General features: G+C 37.2%; 1 protein-coding gene across 1 annotated transcript in view; it reads right to left on the reverse strand.

Annotated features, from left to right (window-relative positions):
* CNTN6 (contactin 6) overlaps nt 1-21,743 on the reverse strand; it is a 320,429-nt gene that overhangs the window by 233,848 nt on the left and 64,838 nt on the right. The window lies entirely within an intron of this gene.

A 21,743-nucleotide genomic window follows, 5' to 3' on the forward strand; every position in this document is an offset into this window, starting at 1 on the left:
AGAGTTGACTCATTGGAAAAGACTCTGATGCTGGGAGGGATTGAGGGCAGGAGGAGAAGGGGACGACAGAGGATGAGATGGCTGGATGGCATCACTGATTCGATGGACGTGAGTCTGAGTGAACTCCGGGAGTTGGTGATGGACAGGGAGGCCTGGCGTGCTGTGATTCATGGGGTCGCAAAGAGTCAGACATGACTGAGCAACTGAACTGAACTGAACTGAAAATTGAAGAACTTTGAATAATATATGTGAATAAGAATATTATAAGTACCCTTTTATAATAGAACTTAAGATGACTATAACCTATGCCATGTATATAACTTGAGAGGTCTAAGAAAATACACAAAAGAGTTAAGTATTTGATAATTTATCAAATCAAAATCTTTGGTGATGTTTAGAAATTTAGAATGGTCAAGGTTTATCAAATAAAGTGGAAAGTTTTGGGTCAATTTTCTGACCAGTTTGGAGGGGAAAATGCCTCAGCTTGTCAAGTCATCTATTTAACTAGTAAAACCCTTAAAATCTATTTAAAAACTCCTGAAAATCTATTTATTTAAAAAATAATGTAAACCCACTTGAAAATTTAGAAAGTACAATAAAGAAATAAAATTCACTGAAATTCTACTGCTCAGAATGACTTTTCAAACTCAACTCTGAAACTTGACCATACAGCTCTTTCATATTATTTTTAGCCTCTTTTAAATATGGTCTATGCTAAAGAAATATGAATAATTCTCATCATTATCTGCAACATCCCTGAATAGCTAAATATCCAGTCAAAATCTGGATCATCACATAAGCACTGAGGATTAAAGTTGGACATGGACAGAATATAGTGAGCTGAGAGTGTGAATTCTAAATTCAATCTATGCTAAAATGCAACTTGTTACTTATCTGCCATGTTTCCTTGAGCAAGTCATTTACGATCTACAATTTTTATTTCCTTATCTACGAAATGGGAATATTAACAATGCATGGGGCTTCTCTGGTGGCTTAGATGGTAAAGAATCGGCCTGCAGTGCAGGAGATTTGGGTTTGATCCCTGGATCAGGAAGATCCCTTGGAGATAAGAATGGCATTCCACTTCAGTATCCTTACCTAGAGAATTCCATGGACAGAGGAGCCTGGCATCTAGACAGTGTATGGGGTTGCAAAGAGTTTGACATGACAGAGTAACTGAACATGCATGCAAAGAAGATGTGTGAAAATACCCTATATTCTTCATAGCACTGTATATGTTTCTATTAGAAAGTGACATCTCTGTAGCCTTATTACAGATTGATGCCTTTCCACACCTATTTGCACTTTTCTTTCTTTGGGTAAAAGCACTAAAAATCATGGTCAAATCAATAATAAGTCAACTCAGAGGCAGAGTGATTTAAAGCTCTTTCAGTCCTTACTTCCTGCGTGTGAAATACCACATGCCCTCATTTTAAAGCATGGAACTTGAGGAAATAGGGCCAAGGTTAGCTTTGGGGGACAGAGAAAGGTTTAAAAGAAGTTAGGGTAATTAAGAAGGGCTGGAGAGAAAAGCTGCTAGGAGAAAGGATCAGTGCTCTTCCATGGGAGCTGTAAGAATAACAGCCAAGACCCACTCCACTCCCTCCACTGCTTATTTAACTTGTATGTGGAGTACATCATGTAACATGCCAGGCTGGATGAAGCACAAGCTGGAATCAAGATTGCTGGGAGAAATATCAATAACCTCAGATATGCAGATGACACCACCCTTATGGCACAAAGTGAAGAAGAACTAAAGAGCCTCTTGATGAAAGTGAAAGAGGAGAGTGAAAAAGTTGGCTTAAACCTCAACATTGAAAAAACTAAGATCATGGCATCTGGTCCCATCACTTCATGGCAAATAGATGGGGAAACAATGGAAACAGTGACAGACTTTATTTCCTTGGGCACCAAAATCACTGTAGATGGTGACTGCAGCCCTGAAATTAAAAGATGCTTACTCCTTGGAAAAATAGCTATAACCAAACAAGACAGTATATTAAAAAGGAGAGACATTACTTTGCCAATAAAGATCCATTTAGTCAAAGCTATAGGTTTTCCAATGGTTATGTATGGATGTGAGAGTTGGACTATAAAGAAAGCTGAGCTCTGAAATTGATGTTTTTGAACTGTCGTGTTGGAGAAGACTCTTGAGAGTCCCTTGGACTGCAAGGAGATCCAACCAGTTCATCCTAAAGGAAATCAGTCCTGAATATTCATTAGAAGGATTGATGCTGAAGCTGAAACTCCAATACTTTGGTCACCTGATGCAAAGAACTGACTCATTGGAAAAGACCCTTATGCTGGGCAAGGTTGAAGGTGGGAAGAAAAGGGGATAACATAGGATGAGATGGTTGGATGGCATCACCAACTTGATGGACATGAGTTTGAGCAAGCTCTGGGAGTTGGTGATGGACAGGAAGCCTGGCATGCTGCAGTCCATGGGTTCACAAAGAGTCAGACATGACTGAACTATTTAACTGAACTGAATATGGTCTCAGAAGGTTGATTTTTAGCCCCTAAGTTACTGAACCATCTATACATCTGAGAGTTGGAAAAAACATGAATATTAATGGAATAATTGGCAACCACATTGATGAATGGAGAAAAAAGTTACAACTTTTTTTTTACAATGTATGAGAATTTTTCATGAAGAATTATTTTATTCTTAAGTAAATAGTCAACAAAATGGCTGGAACAAATGTGTAGGGTATAGCAAACACTGAAAAATCATGAAGGATCAGATTTCGTTGATGCTAAAATGTCACGTGTGTGAGAAACCCAAGGTTTACTGATGTGGTTAAGGGTTAATCTTTCCAACAGTGAAAATAGAAAGGCTCAGGATGTACTAGATGTTATTATTCATTTAAGTCTTTCATCTCACTATTATTTTCTTATAAATTTGATAAATTATAGACAGATTTCAAAAGTTAAGGTCAAATCTTTAAAAATCTGATATTAAAAAAATTACTATGTACCTGATTAGCAAGATAAAAGTGAATCATCTAAATCTTCATATGTATGTATTTATATATAAAATGAGTTATCCAAGTATAGAAATAGCAGAATTTTCAACTCAAGCCTTCATAAAAATTCTGCTGTCAGCCAGAATATGGAAGAAGCCTAGGTGGCCATCAACAGAAGAATGGGTAAAAAAGTTTGGCACATATATACAATGGAATATTATTCATGCATAAAAAGGAGCGAATTTAAGCAGTTGAACTGAGGTAGATAAGCCTAGAACCTCTTATATGGAGTGAAGTCAGAAAGAGAAAAACAAAAATCATATACTAATGCATATATACAAAATCTAGAAAAGTGGTACTGATGAATGTATTTGCAGGGCAGGAATAGAGTTGCAGACATAGAGAACAGACTTGTGGGCACATTGTGGGAAGAAGAGGGTGGAATGAATTGAGAGAGTAGCATTGAAATATATATATTACCATAGGTAACACATATAGCTAGTGGGAAGTTGCTATATAAAACAAGGAGCTCATCCTGGTGTTCTGTGAGGACCTAGGGGGTGGGACAGTGGTGGGTGGGTGGGAGGGAGGCTCAAGAGGGAGGGAGGCTCAAGAGGGAGGGATTACATGCATACATATGGCTGATTCATTTTGCTGTACAGCAGAAATCAACATAACATTGTAAAGCAATGATCCTCCAATTAAAAAACAACAGCAACTCTGCAGTTCTTAAGAATAGTATCAATGAAAGTCAAATGGCTGGTGTTTTAAACACAAACCAAGTAAGAAATAGCAAACATCACTAGTTATAAGGGATTTTATTACTTATATCATCTTAAGAATTCCTGCCTAATAAATTCTCTTTTAACTTTGTTACTTTAAAAAAAATTATCATTTAAATGGTAGTTTTTTAAACAGTCCATTTGTTTCATTAATGTATGTTTCTTTTCTGTGTGTCATTTATATTTGTCTTCCTATGGCCAGACACTTCTGTTCTTGTCTTACAAAACTATGGACTGAATGTCTATTTGCTTAGTCCTGAAGAAGTATTGCTTATACAGTATTAGATTCAATTTTTTTCCAGAGAGAAACTGAATAATTTAAGGAAGTGAACATGAAGGTAGTCACATTTATTGGCAGAGAGCCAGATTAAAGGCCTCCTGTAGGCATTTAACTATTATATTATTGGGGTCTAATGAGCCACTTTCTCCCACTGTATTAATTACTCTTGAGAAATAAACTTGAGACTAAAATTATCAGATACTTTTCCTGTCACTATTTTCACATAATGTCAACTGACAAATGTAGTTATATTATTCTCAAAACTTCTTTCAAAGTAATAGATTCTTAAAACTTGAATCAAGCTATTTCTACAGTTTATTCCAATCAAGGGAAAAAAAAAAACTGTTTTGTCAGTGTTTTGGCATAACATGCCATTTTATAAATGGAGTAGCCTTAAATTGGATGTGGAGAAAATGTACTGTCCTCCAAATAGTCAGGAGTCTGTGATAAGGGGGACACTGAAAAGTATGTATGATTGCCTGAATTTTACTCAATTTCAAAAACATAATTTCTGCTGAATTGAGAACCAGAGTAATTGAACTACCTGAGAAAGAAAACCACAAGAATGGAATATGCACTGTGACCAAGATTTCCTCAAAGAGGATGATGTATCACACAGCAAATCCATGAAAATTGGCAGGTGTAATGTACCTGCTTTGCTCAAGGATCCCAGAAGCACATAATGGATATTCCTTTGGGTTGGAGTGTGATGAATATTGAGCATATCACAACCCACACTCTGCCTATGGTCCTGTTCAGATTTATTGTTAGCATAATAGCACCTTTAGGAATGAAACACCAGTCTATATTTTTAAGTCAAGTGACATTTTTGCAATTTCTAATAGAGATGGTCCAATTTAGAAATGCTGAAAACCATATTTTTATGCAATGCTTACTGATAAAGGTAGCTGTGTGATTATCAAATCTTTTTCAAAAGTAACTCACCTTCAAACCCTAAGTGAAATTGTGTTCAAAGACTGATAACAATGTAGAAAAGCCTTGTTTTGTCAGCATTGGAAGGAAATGATTGTTATGCAGACAAAATATTCTTTGGGCAATGTAGGCCCATACTAGAAAGGAATGTGGGAAATTGTGCTTTTAACTTGAAGTCTTTGAAGAAGAGGCTCAAGTTTTCTATGAAGCTGAGGACTTCATGTAATTTTTATTTTTGTGTGCTTAGTTGCTCAGTTGTGTCCAACTCTTTGCAACCCCATTCTTCAGGCAAGAATACTGGAATGGGTTGCCATGCCCCCCTCCAGGGGATCTTCTCAACCCGGGGATCAAATCCAGGTCTCTGCATTTGAGATGGACTCTTTACCATCTGAACCACCCTTTTAGGGGGTACTTTAATAGTGACTTTCTAGGTGGTGCTAGTGGTAAAGAACCCGACTTCCAATGCAGGAGACACAAGAGACACAGGTTCAGTCCCAGGGCCAGGAAGATCCCCTGGAGGAAAGCATAGCAACCCACTACAGTATACTTGCCTGGAGAATCCCGTGGACAGAGGAGCCTGAAGGGCTGTATTCCATGGGGTCGCAAAGAGTTGAACACAACTGAAGCAATTCAGCACACATCCACAATTGTTATGCCACAAATGGAAAATAACATAGGGGGATTAATATATAATTTTTTCTACCTAAAACTTTCCTGAGATTTAAAATCAAACTCATTGCCATGACCAGCAAGACACTATACAGTCTGACTTTTGTCAATCCCTTTCATCTCAATTTGTCCATTACATGAGAGCCATGATTCTTTCTTAGACTCCCCCAAATATCAAAATTGTCCTTCACTCAGGGCCTCTGCACTTGCTATTCAGGTGCCCAGCACTTCTCCAAATCTTTCTATGGCTGGCTTTTTCCATTACTCCCACCTCAAATCAGTCACCTCCATGAAAGACCATCCCTTAGGACCCTATAAATGGTGTCAGCACCTAGTCATACCACTGGCCTTACTCTCATCAGTCTTTTTTTTTTTTTTTACTATCTTCAATGGATTTTTTACTGTCTGAATTAACATTTATTACTTGTCCACTTTCTTTCTATGTCTAGTAGAATAGAGGCTCTATGTAGACTAAGCTATTTCCAGTTGTATATATGACTGCATCTTTCCTACCTAGAACACTGCCTAATGCACAGTAAAGACTCAAAAAATATTTTAAAATAAATGAATAGTTGGCTGACCTCTCAAAGTAAGCCCCTAAGACCACTTAAATGTAACCCAATATTCAAAAATACTTTTAGAATCTTATTGGATCTTATTAGAATCTACTTTTAGGCATAAGTGGTTTAATTACAACATGTAATTTGGTCTCAGATAGGTACTTTTTTCTTTTAAAACAAATCATGGAACTTGCCTGGTGATCCTGTGGTTAAGAGGCCACACTTTTACTGAAGGGAGCATGGGTTTGCTTACTGGTCAGGAAACTAGACCCCACATGCCATGCAGCATGGCCAAAATATTTTTTTTAATTTAATAAATAAATAAATCATGATATAAAGTGAACACATGAATCGAATCCTAGTTTGCAAAGCTAACTAATACAGTTTGCTTAGACTGGCAACCCACTCCAGTGTTCTTGCCTGGAGAATCCCAGGGACGGGGGAGCCTGGTGGGCTGCCGTCTATGGGGTTGCACAGAGTCGGACACGACTGAAGTGACTTAGTAGTAGTAGTAGACGCACAATCTACACAGGCATAATTTTAGTACTGTTAGTTGCAGAAGTAGCACATTAAACATACAGCCAATGTTATTTTAATATTATTGGGTAGCAGATACCCAGTGACACTGGGTTATAAATAATCTAAACATTTAAAATCTTTTATGCTGTATTTTACCTCAGGATATATTTGTTCATTCCTTTTTCAGTTTGAGGGTCATCATTCAAGTAAATCTTCGATATCTCTGCTCAATTTTTATAGTGGCCCCCTAAGACTTCTCCCTATTTAAGGGCATCCACGACATCCTTTCTAAGGCATAGCTTATTGACACCGACTCCTGTGCAGACAAACGTTCATAAGGCACAGCTGATTTTGTCATTACTCTGTGTCAAGACCTTCACGGATCCCATTTCCTATGAAGTTCAAACTGTCTAATCAAGCATTCAAATTCAATTTCCTTTAACAAATATTGAAAGTTCTCCAATTAATTCCATCTCACCTGTGTCATGAGCCATGTCTTCCTTTACTCTCCTTCATGTATCCTTCATTTAAGTCAGACTGTACTACTAGTGAGACCTCTGCAGTTTTTGTTGTTTTTTTTTAAATCCCCAAGTCTCTCCTCATCTGATTGTTTTCATCTGCATTGTCTTTCTTGAGATTGATTTCCTCTTAAGTGAAAGTATATCCAATGTTTCTCAGCTGTTTCTCAATGTTTCTCCAATGTGACCTCCACTCTGAATAAACCTCCAAACAGCCAAAATTCTTCTTTCTCCTTAGCTCTTAAGAGGACTTTCATCATTTCCGCACACTTCACTTAAAAGAGATAATTATCTCAAATATATAGTTATTCTGAGAAATATACATTTGTCCTTGCTGAAAATAAGATAATAATCATGGAATGCCTAGTTGTAAAGGGAAAAGAAAGACTATCTTTTAATATTTGATTAGTTATACATTATATTTGGTGCTTTCTAGTTTATAAAGAGTTTTATGTGCAGTGTTTCATCTGAGTTTGAAACTACACAAGTGAAAGATTATTACCTTTATTCTATCAATGGGGAAATCAGAAATATAGAACTTGTCAAGGACCATGTGACTAGACGTGTCAGAGTTTATGATGAGAATCCAATACTCAGATGAAATGTTTGCTTAGCATTTGTTCAAGACTTTCATTCTTGACATAAAGTTAAATTTATGTAACACTTGGCTTTTTCAAATTGCTGTCCATTATGTACAAAGGCTAGCTTCTGCTCAGAGTGTAGTATGACTTAGATACTTATGCAAATTTTATGACAAATACAAAAGTAGTAGTTGTAAACATATGAACCAATATATCTATATTTATGCTATATGCATTATAAAATGCACATAAAAATTAAAATTAACAAAAGCATTAGACAAAATAGAAGAGTACAGAATTTCTAACATTTTCTTTCCTCAATACCAATAGTTAATTCTGTATACTCTCTGTGTACAAACTACCTCATTTCAAAGACTATGCACTTAAAAGATTAAAAAAAATAAAAAAGTCTCCAAAGTGGAAGAGTTGTCAGGGAAACAGAAAACCATCTGTATTTACAGAAATTTTCAATTCACCAGAATAACAGAGGAATTTGAGATAGAAATGTAGTCACATTTGTAAAACCATGAATAATGCAAAAGTTGGTGAGCTTGCGAAAACGTAGATTAACATATCTTGTTTCATTAAAATATATGCAAGCCTTAAAAACACCTTTGCGATCCTACAGATATTGTTCAAAATTGTACTTATGTATGTATCAACTGCATATAGCTGTGTAACAACCACACCCCTCCAAACCAGTGCTTTAAAACAACTCCCTGTTTTTTTTGTGATTCTGCAGTTTGCCTGGATATTTTCTCTGCTGGTTTCACTGAATTAGAATCAGAGAAAACTAGAGCCTAGACAGTGAGGGAGAGGCTAAACTACCCAGGGCTTCCTAAGTCATGATAGGAAGCTAGATTTTGCTCAAATATAACATGATCTTTTTGGACTATATTACAATTTGTTTCATTTCCTTTTGCTTATATCAGTAAATAACACATTAGCATATTTTAAACTAGTATAATTTGACAGATTAATTAAACGATATGGAAAAATTCTGGTTCTCAAACTTCACATTGGAATCACATGAGGACCTTTCAAAATATTGTGACAAATTGCTGTCCTCAGCAGTTCAGATTTAATCATGTTCAGTTTGATTATTGCAATTGAATATGAACATAAGTTCAATGAATTTGTACAAATTGAACCCACCTAAGGTAACCAGCACTCAAGTCAGGATGCAGACCATGGCTGTCTTTCAAGAAGACCTGCCAATCACAGTTAAGACAGACAAGAATAACCTCTATCTGCCTTCTAATTACATAGATTAGTTTTACATTTTATATGCAAATTATATGTAATACAAAACATGTATATCATATATATTTATTGATAATGTATTTAGCCAGGGATGTGCTGCAACCAACTTGTGGCAGCTCTTGGGAGCTGAGTGATATCCTTAGGAATTTTGTAAGCAAGTTATTAAGCACAGACATTATTCAAAGTTAAATTATGTCATCTTAAAAGTAAAATAATTATATTAAAAATAATAAATATTCAAAACTCATTACTTCTGATTAGTGCATTTTACTATTATTCATAGTGTTGAAGTGGTTTATATGTATAAGACATATAAAATGTATAGTATCCGTTATGATGCTAATCCTGTATCATGAATAACTACTGTATCTATCCATATCCACATTCATGGTGATGTCATGTTAGCTTGAAATCAGCCATGAGAATATTTACACACAGAAACTGGCAAACATCACAAATCAGATCTTGATTTAGTGCTGATGCTGAAAGAGCTTTCAGTAAATAAATAATTTGTATGAGGGTGAGAAACTAAGATTATATAACATATTGGACTTAATAACAGTACAATTACCTGGAACAGAGTTGGTGGATTGGAATCCAACTCTGTCAAGTTATGTTGAACTGAAATGAGATTGGCTCAAGGTATATGCATTCAGTACAGTTTCACAAAAGACTTCTGTGAGAATAAAATGACTTTATGGAATTTATATTTAAGAGTACCGTACATTTTATTTTTTTGTTGTTCAGTAACTCAGTCATGTCCAACTCTTTGCAACCCAATGGACTGCAGCATGCCAGTCTTTCCTGTCCTATACCATCTCTTGGGCTTTGCTGAAACTCATATCCATTGAGTCAGTGATGCCATCCAACCATCTCATCCTCTGTCATCCCATTCTCCTGCCTTCAGTTTTTCCCAGCATCAACGGTCTTTTCCAATGAGTCAGTTCTTCTAATCTGGTGGCCAAAGTATTGGAGTTTCAGCTTCAGCATCAGTCCTTCCAATGAATATTCAGACGTGATTTCCTTTAGGATTGACTGTCCAAGGCTGCCCAAGGGACTCTCAATAGTCTTCTCCACCACTACATTTTGAAAGCATCAATTATTTGGCGCTCAGCCTTTTTTATTGTCTAGCTTTCACATTTGTACATGAGTGCTGGAAAAACCATAGCTTCGACTACATGGACCTTTGTAGGCAAAGAAATATCTTTGCTTTTTAATACATAAATTTCACAATTTTATTTCAATTCTCTGCTAACATACATTGTATTAATAAAATTGATAATAAACATATATATGTACACATACATGGATGCATGTGTGTAGAATACAAACACATATATATGTATTAGTCAGTCAGTCACTCAGTTGTGTCTGACTCTGAGACCATACGGACTGCAGCACGCCAGGCCTCCCTGTCCATCACCAACTCCTGGAGTTTACTGAAGCTCATGTCCATTGAGTCAGTGATGCCATTTAACCATCTCATCCTCTATCATCCCCTTTTTCTCCCACCTTCAATCTTTCCCCGCATCAGGCTCTTTTCAAATGAGTCAGGTCTTCTCATCAGGTGGCCAAAGTATTGGAGGTTCAGCTTCAGCATCAGGTGTTTCAATTAATATTCAGGACTGGTTTCCTTTAGGATGGTCTGGTTGGATCTCCTTGCAGTCCAAGGGACTCTTAAGAGTCTTCTCCAACACCACAGTTCAAAAGCATCAATTCTTCAGCTCTCAACTTTCTTTATAGTCCAACTTTCACATCCATACATGACTATTGGAAAAAACATAGCTTTGACTAGATGGACCTTTGTTGGCAAAGTAATGTCTCTGCTTTGAAATATGCTATCTAGGTTGGTCATAACTTTTCTTCCAAGGAGCAAGCGTCTTTGAATTTCATGACTGCAGTCACCACCTGCAGTGATTTTGGAGCCCAAGGAAATAACACCTGTCACTGTTTCCATTGCTTCCTCAACTATTTGCCATGAAGTGATGGGACCAGATGCCATGATCTTAGTTTTCTGAATGTTGAGTTTTAAGGTAACATTTTCACTCTCCTCTTTCACTTTCATCAAGAGGCTCTTTAGTTCTTCACTTTGTGCCATAAGGGTGGTGTCATCTGCTTATCTGAGGTTATTGATGTTTTTCCTGGCAATCTTGATTCCAGCTTGTGCTTTATCAGCCCGGTATTTCTCATGATGTACCTTGCATATAAGTTAAATAAGCAAGGTGACAATATACAACCTTGATGTAGTCCTTTCCCGATTTGGAACCAGTCTGTTGTTCCATGTCCAGTTCTAACTGTTGCTTCCTGGCCTCTGACCCTATGGAGGGTAGCCTACCAGGCTCCTCTCTCCATGTGTATACTCCAGGCAAGATACTGGAGTAGATTGCCATTACCTTCTCTAGGGGATCTTCCTGATCCAGGGATCAAACATGGGGCTTCGACATTGCAAGCAGACTCTTTACCCTCTGAGCCAACAGGGAAGCCCCTGCATGCAGATATGTGTATATATGTGTACACAAACTTTTTTTCAGAGAGGGCGTTGTTAAACATCTGCTAGAATGCTGCTTCATTTAACCATTAAAAAAAATCAGCCATTTTTAAAATCAACAAATTATTTATTCATTCATTTATTTTTGGCTGTGCTGGGTCTCTGTTGCTGTGCGGGCTTTTCTCTAGTTGTGATGACTAGGGGCTACTCTCTAGTTGCATTGTGCAGGCTTCTCATTGCAGTGGCTTGCTGTGGAGCACAGGTTCTTGGGTGCTCAGACTTCAGTAGTTGTGGTTCCAAGCTCCAGAGCACAGCCTCTATAGTTGTGACACACTAGCTTAGTTGCTCTGCAGCACGTGGGATCTTCCTGGACCAGGTTTTGAACCCAAGTCACCTGCATTGGCCAGTGAATTCTTTACCGCTGAGCCACCAGGGAAATCTTAGCCATTTTTTTAGTGGAAGTATATCATGTTTATAGATTTAATAGAGATCCCAATGATGGTGACCTCAGGAATACACACACACACACACACACATATATATATATGAAAATGAAGGTGCCGTTGATCAGTCATGTTCAACTCTACGACCCATGGACTGTAGCCCACCAGGGCTCCTCTGTCCAAGGAATTCTCTAGGCAAGAATACTGGAGTGGGTTGCCATTCCCTTCTCCATGGGATCTTCCCTGCTCAGGGATCGAACCTAGGTCTCCTGCATTGCAGGCAGATTCTTTACCATGTGAGCCACAAAGGAAGCCTACATATATACATATATATATGTGTATATATATATATATATATATAATATATCCAGAAAAATATATATCATATGTATCAATATATTAAATATCAATTTTCTACATAGAGAAAATTGACATTGTAATTGCTTTTGTTCCTTTTAGCATTAATTTAGGTCTTATTTTGTTTACAGAATTAGTGCTGATTTCAGGAACAAAGATAACAGATTTTGACCATGCCAAAAAAATTTCAGTTTGAAAATGTACCTAATAGGTTATCAGAAAAACAGAAAATAGGATTTCTTTCCCTCTTTGCTACTAAAAAAAAAAATCAAACTTGCATTTTCAAAAACTTGCAGAAGTTGTCTACTCACTTTTCCAGACTCACAATGAAGAAATTTGGTATATACAGAATTAAACCAACATTTGAATAAACAAACAAACTCTACCCAAATGCTCTGACCAGCTCTACAACCAGTTTTCAACCTTGAGCCTGGAAACAATGTCAGTTTATTTCAAAAAAGAGCAGGAAGATTTGTTTGTTTCAGTTTGTGTGTTTTACCTGTATGTGTATGCATGGGAATTAATAGAAAGCACTTATATTAAAGAACACAGAAGGGTTCCATTTTTATTAAGAGCTTTACACGGCTGCAATATACAGGTGGAGATGGAGGTGCAACCCCTCATTTTCACACAGAATCACCAATAATTGAGGGAAGAGTGCTTTCTGGGAACAAATTATCAAAATCTACTGGGTGGCCACAGCATCTTTTAATAATTGCTAAATGTCCTTTTACTTTATACTTCTTATGTAGCATTGCTAAACTGAATGGCTTCCCAGGTGACTCAATGGTAAAAAACCCGCTTGCCAATGCAGAAGATGCTAGACAGGCAGGTTTGTTCCCTGGGTGGAGAAGATGCCCCAGAGGAGGAAATGGCAAACCACTCCAATATTCTTGCCTGGAGAATTACCATGGACAGAGAAGCCTGGCGGGCTACAGTCCATGGGGTCACCAAGAGGCAGACCGACTAAATGACTGAGTGTGCACACCAAACTGAATCCAAGGCCAAAGGTATAATTTAATTTATCTAAGTTCGTGGCCACACACTTATTTTACTTATCCAGACTCAGAGTCTCTCTTAAATAGAATTGCCAAATGATTTGCTGTTGTGTGATAAAATATTTGCAGAAGCTGGATCATGCTTTGTGTTTGAGAACACATTTCCAGAGTCCAAAGCATGTGAGGACTGATGATGCAGATGGGCTGTTCAGGGAACTGGTTCCAAAAAAACATCTTCTATTCAACTGCCAGGTTTCTCCGTACCCTTGCACCTGTCCATTGCCTATAGTTTTACAACATTGAAATCACTCCAAATGTAGGTGTAGAAAAAAAAGAAAGAAAAGGGATACTGAAGAAAAATGAGACCAGGAACAATAATCTACACCTGGGGATTAGAGTCTCAGCCTATTTCCGCTTTGGCCCTTGATAACATTAGCATTTATCATCTCTATAACAGTAGACAGCCATAACCCTTTACAGTCCTGATATTCAATGATTTTAAGATGAAAATCATTACACAATTTTACTATTTTTTTCACATAATATAGGAGGACCGTACTGCTTCTTTTAGCTAAAAGGCACCTTGGGACTCATATTTGAATTGATTTATCCATCTCATGCTATCCCCTTGGGTAATTATGAATGAATTTCTCTGTGCTATTCTTTTATCAAACGTTTTCTGATTGTTATTTTGAAATTATTTTCAAGAGCATCACTGATAGAGTTTAGTCACAGATGGGTAACGGTTTTTAAACTCTACTGCCGTTGTCAAGTTGTTGAATGCTACGATTCTGTGGCTAAGGTTCTGTTATATCCAAATTCCAACTTTCAAAACTCATTGATTAGTCTGCCTGTCCATCAGTGTGGTCAATTGGTTAACTCAGTGAGATGCTCAGACATTCCAAACAAACTATTAATGTGAAGAGACAGTCTGAAACACATATTTAGCAGCTGATGTGTTAAGAAGGTAAACACTAAGACAATCTATAGTTGTTGGATTCTACTTGATTACACTACTGATTATTTTCATTAGAAAAATGAGTGATAATCAGAAGAAATCCTAATTCAGAGATAAGAGAGAACAATAAAATTAGCTTAGCTAAAACTAAGTTCCCAAATTTCCCTTCCCTATAGAATTCTGGATTTCTGAATTCTGGGGTTGATTTTCTTTTTTAATTGGATGAAATTTGGGAAGAGGAAATGACAAGGTTCTCTGAAAGCCACATGGAAGTAACTGTGGTGAGAGAGAGATTTTGAGAAACTGAGAGAGGGTCCCTGTCTCCTTTCTCGTATCTAGCTTTTGACCTAACTGCTAGCACTGCTGACCAAGAGTGATCCTAAGTCTGCTGTCAGCTTCAGAGATAGTGGACATGAAGTTCTCCTCATGTCCTCTCTGGCAGCTGAATCTGCTGCCTTTCCAGATCCACTTGCAATGTCTGACTTACCACCTGCCCAAGTGCCCTGAGGGCTTGTTGATGACATTACATTTGGGCCCTTAGTACTCCAGTTTCCCTCACAACTGTACAAGATCTTCATTCTGAAATAAACCCCCTATACTGTAGTATCCACAGTGAGCTTGCTTTCTGACTAGTTCAGTTCAGATTTATTATAATTGATGGGAGAACACTATCCACATCACAGAACCACCAAGTGTGGTTTTCCCCGTGATGCTTAATGGAATTTGAGGTTCTCAGAGAACCTGGATTTTCCAAGTACAAGGTGACTGCTATAGTGAATAAATACTTTGCAAATAGTATCAAAGCATAATACTCACAATGATGATATTTTTATCTCAGTTTCTATGTATAGAAGCCTATTATTTTCCCATGCCATTTAATTCTCAGGTAGCAGTCCCTATTTAACTACCCTAACCTCTTTTAACCTTTCAGTTCAGTTCAGTTCAGTCGCTCAGTCGTGTCCAACGTTTGGGACCCCATAGACTGCAGCACACCAGGCCTCTCTATCCATCACCAACTCCCGGAGTTTACTCAAACTCATATCCACCAAGTCAGTGATGCCATCTAACTATCTCATCCTCTGTCATTCCCTTCTCCTCCCATCTTCAATCTTTCACACCATCAGGGTCTTTTCCAATGAGTCAGGTCTTCACATCAGGTGGCCAAAGTATCGGAGTTTCAGCTTCAGCATCAGTTCTTCCAATGAATATTCAGGACTGATCTCCCTTAGGTTGGACTGGTTGGATCTCCTTGCAGTCCAAGGGACTCTCAAGAGTCTTCAACACCACAGTTCAAAACCATCAATTCTTCGGCGCTCAGCTTTCCTTATAGTCCAGATCTCACATCCATACATGACTACTGGAAAAACTATAGCTTTGATTAGGTGGACCTTTTTCAGCAAAGTAATGTCTCTGTTTTATAACATTCTGTCTAAGCTGATCATAGCTTTCCTTCCAAGAAGCAAGCATCTTTTACTTTCATGGCTGTAGTCACCATCAGCAGTGATTTTGAAGCCCAAGAAAATAAAGTCTCTCACTGTTTCCACTGTTTTCCCATCTATTTGCCATGAAGTGATGGGAACAGATGCCATGATCTTAGTTTTCTGAATGTTGAATTTTAAGCCAACTTTTTCCACTCTCCTCTTTCACTTTCATCAAGAGGCTCTTTAGTTCTTCTTCACTTTCTGCCATAAGGGCTATGTAATCTGCATGTCAGAGGTTATTGATATTTCTCCCTGAAATCTTGATTCCAGCTTGTGCTTTACCGAGCCCAGCATTTTGCATGATGTGCTCTGCATATAAGTTAAATAAGCAAGGTGACAATATACAGCCTTGATGTAGTCCTTTCCCTGTTTGGAACCAGTCTGTTGTTCCATGTCCAGTTCTAACTGTTGCTTCTTGACCTGCATATAGGTTTTTCAAGAGGCAGGTAAGGTGGCCTGGTATTCCCATCTCTTTAATAATTTTCCACAGTTTGTGGTGATCCACACAGTCAAAGGATTTGGAGTAGTCAATAAAGCAGGAGTAGATGTTTTTCTGTAACTCTCTTGCTATTTTGATGATCCAACAGATGTTGGAAATTTGATTCCTAGTTCCTCTGCCTTTTCTAAGACCAGCTTGAATATCTGGAAGTTCACGGTTCATGTACTGTTGAAGCTTGGCTTGGAGAATTTTGAGCATTACTTTGCTAGTGTGTGAGATGAGTGCAACTGTGTGGTAGTTTGAACATTCTTTGGCATTGCCTTTCTTTGGGATTGGAATGAAAACTGACCTTTTCCAGTCCTGTGGCCACTACTGAGTTTTCCAAATTTGCTGGCATATTGAGTACAACACTTTCACAGCATCATTTGAAATAGCTCAACTAGAATTCCATCATCTCCACTAGCTTTGTTCATAGTGATGCTTCCTAAGACCCCCTTGACTTCACATTTCAGGATGTCTGACTCTAGGTGAGTGATCACACCTTGTGGTTATCTGGGTCATGAAGATCTTTTCTTTTTGTATAATTCTTCTGTATATTCCCGCCACCACTTCTTAATATCTTCTGCTTCTGTTAGTTCCCTATCATTTCTGTCCTTTATTGAGACCATCTTTGCATGAAATGTTCCCTTGGTAGCTCTGATTTTCTTGAAGAGACCTCTAGTCTTTCCCATTCTATTGTTTTCCTCTATTTCTTTGCACTTATCACCGGGGAAGGCTTTGTTATCTCTCCTTGCTATTCTTTGGATCTCTGCATTCAAATGGGTATATCTTCCCTTTTCTCCTTTGCCTTTAGCTTCTCTTCTTTTCTCAGCTATTTGTAAGGCCTCCTCAGACAACCATTTTGCCTTTTTGCATTTCTTTTTCTTGGGAGTGGTCTTGACCACTGCCTCTTGTACAATTTCCATCCATAGTTCATTAGGCACTCTGTCTATCAGATCTAATCCCTTGAATCTATGTTTCACTTTCACTGTATAATCCTAAGGGATTTTATTTAAGTCATACTTGAATGGTCTATTGGTTTTCCCTACATTCTTCAATTTAAGTCTGAATTTGGCAATAAGGAGTTCATGATCTGAGCCACAGTCAGCTCCCAGTCTTGTTTTTGCTAACTGTATAGAGCTTCTCTATCTTTGGCTGCAAAGAATATAATCAGTCTGATTTCGGTATAGACCATCTAGGGATGTCCTTGGGTAGAGTCGTCTCTTGTGTTTTTGGAAGAGAGTTTTGTTATGACTAGTGTGCTCTCTTAGCAAAACTCTGTTAATCTTTGCCCTGCTTCATTCTGTACTCCAAGCCCAAATTTGCCTGTAACTCCAGGTATCTCTTGACTTCCTACTTTTGCATTCCAGTCCCCTATGATGAAAATCATATCTTTTGGGGGTGTTAGTTCTAAATGATCTTATAGGTCTTCACAGAACTGTTCAACTTCAGGTTCTTTGACATTAGTGGTTGGGGCATAGACTTGGATTACTGTGATATTTGAATGGTTTGCCTTGAGTCCATATAAAGCCTCTTGACTCTTTTTATCCTTCCAGGAAAAAAATTGTGCCTTTTCTTCGTCTTCATATTTGCTGTGTTCCTCATGCCCAGCAGGGAGTAGGCATTAATCCCCGAAGAATTTCTATTGCTAATAGAGCTTCACTTATCATCACTAATTTACATTAAAAACAATTTTGACCTTATCAGAGAAGATTCTTTTCATCAAGGGACAGAATTTCAATGGAAATTAGCATAAAATAGGAAAAAGACACCTGGTACTTAAAGTTTCAAAGGTAAAGTGAAGAAATGGTGCCATTGTTCCCTTGGTTTGTTCTGTGTCTGTGTTAATTTCATTTCCAGGCCAATTTTTCTGTCAGAGCAGTCCCTGGTACCTCTTTGTACTAACTGTTGTTGCTGCTCAGTTGCTAAGTTGTGTCCAACTCTGTGACCCCATGGTCTGTAGCATGCCAGGATTCTCTGTCTTCTACTATAACCCTGAGTTTGCTCAAATTCATATTCATTGTGCCCGTGGTGCTATCTAACTGTCTCAGCCTCTGCCACCCTCTTCTCCTTTTACCATCAATCTTTGCCAGCATCAGGGTCTTTTCCAATGAGTCAACTGCTGCTGCTGCTGCTAAGTCGCTTCAGTTGTGTCCAACTCTGTGCGACCCCATAGACGGCAGCCCACCAGGCCCCACCGTCCACAGCACAAATGTGATGACTTTATGTCGTTTCATTTTAGCAAATGCCCAGGGATTTGTTCAGATATAATATTTCCTGAACCAAATACTATGGTGAAGGACGATGGGATATACCAATTGGCTGATTATGAAGTTATGTCACTCTCCTTTCAACTACAAAGACTGATAGAAAACAGTGGTTTGCTAAGGAAAATCTAATATATTTTTTCAGAAGAAGCAGAAATGGATTGGAGGTTGACAAAAACAGCAAATGTCCTCTTAGAACATTTCCATGTTATATGCTCTCTACTATGATATTCAAATAGCAAGCTATACTTTCTCTATTGAAATTATTGGCTGACTTGCTGACTTCCATTTTTAGGCTGTATGCTGAAGAATACAGAGACCATGGCCCTCTTACTGTGAAGGTCAACATCTAGTTCAGTGCTCGGCATATCTAAGGTACTAAAACTATCTGTTGAATTTAGTGGAATATTTACAAACCATCTGTTAGGGGGTGGAGAAACAGCAGAGAATAAAACATATGGAAATCTTTGCTCTCATGAAGTTTACATTCAAGTAGGGCATAGTTTGAAACTTTCAAATGTTGCTAGAGTTCCATCTCTAAAATTCTATGACAAGACATCAAAACATGGGAAATTCATGACTTAATTTTTTCTACTTGATGATAATCCAAATAGGACCAATAACATTGAATCTAATTCACTCATTTGTTCATTTTAACACTATTTACTGAATCCCTACCACATGCCAGGAACATACAGTGCCAGCTCTTCTGGAGCTTAAAGTTTAGTGAGGAAGAAACTTATTACATTAGTTTCCTATGGGTTCTCTAAAAATTACAACTTGGTGATTTAGAACAACACACATATATTTTCTCACATATCTGGAAGTCCCAAGTCCAAAATGGATTTCACAGGATGGAAACCAATGTATGTTTTCTTCAAAGAGAAAATACCTCTTTCCTTATCTTTTCTAGCTTCTTGAGCTTCATTTCTTGGCTCATGGTCCCTTCCTATATATATTTAAGGTTGGTAGCAAAGATCTGATGTCTCTTTCTCCTCTTTCATCATATTGCGTTCTGCCCTGTGCCACATATCCTTTGTCACCATCTTACAAGAGCATTTCAATTTCTTATGCAGTTATTCCGGGATAGTCTATCCATCTCAAGATCTTTAACTTAATCCCATCTGCAAAATCCATTTTGCTACTTATATCCATGGGGACAATTATTTAGTCTACCACACACATTAATGAAGTGATTAAAAACCCTGAAGTCTCAGCTGGTAAGGAATCTGTCTGCAATGTGGAAGACCTGAATTCAATCCCTGGGTTGAGAAGATCTCCTGAAGAGAATGGCTACTGTCTCCAGTATTCTGGCCTGGAGAATCCCATGGATGTATAGTCCATGCAGTTACAATGAGTCAGATATGACTGAGTGACTTTCACATGTAATTAGCAATCATGTATCTTAATTAAATGGTTGTCTCATAATATTAAAAAAATACTAAAATAGAATACTAGAAATTTTAAATATCCATAATTTCAAAAATATTCCAGAACCATAACATATGCCTGGATAGATTATGGTTCATCGTAAAAACTTAAAGGCCAATGTCCATAGTAATATGGTTAGATACAGTTAATTAACAACAACAACAAATAGGAGATGAGATGGCGTAAAATTTTAAATTTTAATTTAAAGTTTGGAGAGAATTAAAAAGTCAGTGTTTTGAAAAGATTGTAACAGTAAAAAATAGAAAGGAAAAGCACATAATTGTGAAAGATTTGTTGGTCTTTCAGAAATGAATCAAAATCAATTTTTGGAAAATAAGAGGTTATTATATGTGTATGTTTGTGTGTGTGTGTGTAGAAATAGCACTGCATCATTAGGGAACTGAGTTTTCTAAACTAACATAGTATATAGTATCTGCAAGTGGGGAGATACACCATGAAATCTTAAAATAAAACAAAACAAAACAAACAGATTCAAAGCAAAGCTCTCTTGTGTATATGATTGTCAGCATTCTTACCTCTGTGGCAATGTTGCTCAGATTATCTTATTTAAATAGCTGTGGTTTTAAAAAAAAGATACAATCTGTTCTTTCATAAGAAAATTGTACACCAAGGACACATGATTATTTTTCGCTTTAGGATAAAGCAAAAGGACATGTTGAATCACATCCAACTTGGAAAAATAAAACGTAACAGAAGAACTGGAAGATCTCTCAGATGATACGTGGTCTGAGAATAATAATTTATTTTAATTTAACATAAAAGATCTTCTAGATATACTGTGCTGATTCAGTATAGATATTTAAAGGGCAAAATGTTAATCTAAAATTTTGACAGGAAACTGAAACTGCAGGATAAGAATATAATTTGTATTCACATATGTATAATTTGGGGGCACTTTGATGACTCTGGTTTTGTTTTCATCTATTACAAAAAATATTATTTAACTCTGATTCTTTGTTACAGAGAATTAGAAGTGATATGAATCAAAATAATGTAATAACTTTGAATAAACACAATGATAGCACTTCTAGCCACTGGATTCTCTAGTAGTAAAAATATCTTTATTTACGTGTTTTTCTGATTCTAATGGTTATGTTTTGCATATTTTAACCTTTTTATACCTTTTAAAATTAGAAATATTTCCACTTCTTAGAATTGTTTTTGAATATTTGCCTCTTACAATTACCATGTCTCTGACTCATGTGTTACTATGTTTGTTCCTATGTTACTCCTAATATATTAGGGCTTTGGTATGAATATGGGAAACTTCGGTAGTATGCACTACCACAGTTGGTGGGAAGCAGTATGTTTTGATAGAAGAGTTGCTCTGACAATTAGATGACTGAGACAGTGTTCATGTTGTGTGGCGACTCACACAGGTAAGCTTGAAAATTCAGAATAGAATTCTGTGTTCTTGGTAGAACTATGGTTGATTATATTCAAAGTTAGTCACTATTATCTGCTTTACTGTTTCCATACCCCTTACAGTGTAATTTTGTTGTTTTTCTATCAAGAGATGGAGTATATTCTTATATTTCTTGAATCTGATAGTGTGACTGGGAATGGTTAAAAGAATGCAGCAGAAACGGCATTGTGTCAGTTGCAAGTCTTAACATTAAAAAACCTTGCATACTTCTGATTTCTATTGGAATTTTGAGCAGACATGTATGAAGGACCACAGACTTACAGAGGATAAAAGAATACTTGGTTCGGGGCAGAGACAGCCCAGTGGTCTCTATTAGCAGACTAG

Source organism: Bos taurus, chromosome 22, assembly GCF_002263795.3.
Source record: "Bos taurus isolate L1 Dominette 01449 registration number 42190680 breed Hereford chromosome 22, ARS-UCD2.0, whole genome shotgun sequence".
NCBI classification, from domain to species: domain Eukaryota; kingdom Metazoa; phylum Chordata; class Mammalia; order Artiodactyla; family Bovidae; genus Bos; species Bos taurus.